Source organism: Bison bison, unplaced genomic scaffold (genome assembly GCF_000754665.1).
Source record: "Bison bison bison isolate TAMUID 2011002044 unplaced genomic scaffold, Bison_UMD1.0 scf7180017864089, whole genome shotgun sequence".
NCBI lineage: Eukaryota > Metazoa > Chordata > Mammalia > Artiodactyla > Bovidae > Bison > Bison bison.
Window position 1 is genome coordinate 913,526 of NW_011494661.1, and position 2,757 is coordinate 916,282.

The following is a 2,757-nucleotide window of genomic DNA, read 5'->3' on the forward strand; positions in this document are numbered from 1 at the left end:
TTATTTTTTGGGGCTCCAAAATCACTGCAGATGGTGACTGCAGCCATGAAATTAAAAGACACTTACTCCTTGGAAGAAAAGTTATGACCAACCTAGATAGCATATTGAAAAGCAGAGACATTACTTTTCCAAAAAAGATCTGTCTAGTCAAGGCTACGGTTTTTCCTGTGGTCATGTATGGATGTGAGAGTTGGACTGTGAAGAAAGCTGAGCGCAGAAGAATTGATGCTTTTCAACTGTGGTATTGGAGAAAACTCTTGAGAGTCCCTTGGACTGCAAGGAGATCCAACCAGTCCATTCTGAAGGAGATCAGCCCTGGGATTTCTTTGGAAGGAATGATGCTAAAGCTGAAACTCCAGTACTTTGGCCACCTCATGCGAAGAGTTGACTCATTGGAAAAGACTCTAATGCTGGGAGGGATTGGGGGCAGGAGGAGAAGGGGATGACAGAGGATGAGATGGCTGGATGGCATCACTGACTCGATGGACATGAGTCTGGGTGAACTCCGGGAGTTGGTGATAGACAGGGAGGCCTGGCATGCCACGATTCATGGGGTTGCAAAGAGTTGGACACGACTGAGTGACTGAACTGAACTGAAATGGTAAAAGTTTATTCAATAGCTAGGTCATTTCCAAATAAAATAAGATTTTGAAACATTAATTACTAAACACTAACTTCCTCTTACAGAGAAACTAAAGAGATTTTAGACTATTAATAAATATGTTCGGTGTCATCCTGAGATATTCTCTATTAAAAAAGAAAAAAAAGCAAATGTTTTTAAAAAATTAAAACTAGTATTTATATTCACCAACCTAGAAAATGGTAATATACAAGACAGTTCATGGTTGTTTACGGAAAATAAGATTTATGTTTTTAATAATAATAAAAATATATGAAAAATAAAATTACAGTCTATTAAAAAAAAAGAAAGTAAATCTATACATATAGGTGGCTATTCTCTAAATAGATAAATGAAGTGATGACTCCAGAAAATGTAAGAAAGGGCTTATGACAAGTGAAAAAAGAGTTTTGTGCATGGTACAAGTTTCTTAAGACATTAAACTGCCTTTGAAGTCTTATTTTTACTTTGACTAAGTAAATAATTATTGTTTCACAATGAATATAAGCTGGTATCAATCTGAAATTTGGTTTTCTCTTTCTATTAAAAAAAAGTTTTCTTGGAATACAGCTTTTGATAACAGACTATGTGAATTTCTTTGTCTTTAATGATTCATACTTGCTTTTAAAATCTTTTGTTAGTTTGATAAAATAACTGAGTGTTATTTCACAACGATCTGTGGAAACTATGGCACACATAGACAAAGCTCATTCTGCTTCTACAAAATTAACCCTCATCAGGAAATTTAAAACGGATAAACAGTGGCTATAAACCGAACAGTCAAGGCTATGGGAAGTCCAAGACGGCCGCTTGACTTTTCCTGGCTCCCTGACAAACCTCACTTTTATTTGATAGGATAAAGCCTTTCCTAGCTGCAGGGTTAATATCTCACAATGGAAAAAATGGTTACAATGCACTTTCTTCAATATCCAGTGATCAGGGCACCCACTTTGCTGGACCGGTCATACAGACATTGGCAAAAGCTTCATGAGCCTCTGGGAAACTGTCACATTCATTGATGTCCTTTGTCGTCAGACAAGGATCACAAAACAAAGGGATTGGTTACATGAGATTGAACAGACTGCTAAATATGATTACAATTTTCATGACTTTTTGTCTGATGTATTACTGGCTTCTAATCTTTGTTTTCAGATATAAAAAAGATCTCCTCAAGTCACTGATGGCTTAAAACAATTTAGTGATTTATGCCTGTGGGTAAAATTAACACATTTTTCTTTTCTCTCTGCCTCATCTCCCCTAAAATTGGAGACATTTGAGTTCTAAACAGCCTTACCAAGGTAAAAAAGAACTGTCTCCAGACATATACAAAAATCTCAGAGTATACTGGTAGCTCTAAAAAAAAAATCCACCTAAATGATGTCAGGCCTATGATATCTAATATGTTTCACTAAATATTAAGTTCTAGTTTTGTTAATTCAGGTCTGTTTTTACTAAGACTCACTTAGATAGTTCCCTGTGGTTATGTTACTTTGCTAAAAGGACATTCATTAAGTTAAATTTAAAAGGTCCTTCATTAAAAAAGACACTCTAAGATTGTTTCTAAAGCTTATATCAGTAACCAGTCGAACAGCCAGGAAATTAACAGCAAGCTATAGTCATTTAACAAACTAAGTCAGTGACTCAAAGATGTCACTGGGCTATACCTAATGAAAGTTCTTGACTTAAGGTCTTACTTACGATTTTACTGTTACTGTTAACTATACTGTTTTCTGTATTGCCTATTTCAAAATTGTTGTCCCTCACATTGTCAAGGGTGTGCCTGAGCCACTGATATAATGATGGTAATATAGTTCCACATGAAAGCCATAGTTATAATGGATGTACCTATATATCTTCCTTTGGTAAACTCTCTTATGTACATTCAGAAAACAAAGATCATGGCATCCGGTCCCATCACTTCACGGCAAATAGATGGGGAAACAGTGGAAACAGTGTCAGACTTTATTTTTTTTGGGCTCCAAAATCACTGCAGATGGTGACTGCAGCCATGAAATTAAAAGACACTTACTCCTTGGAAGGAAAGTTATGACCAACCTAGATAGCATATTGAAAAGCAGAGACATTACTTTGCCAACAAAGGTCCGTCTAGTCAAGGCTATGGTTTTTCCTGTGGTCAT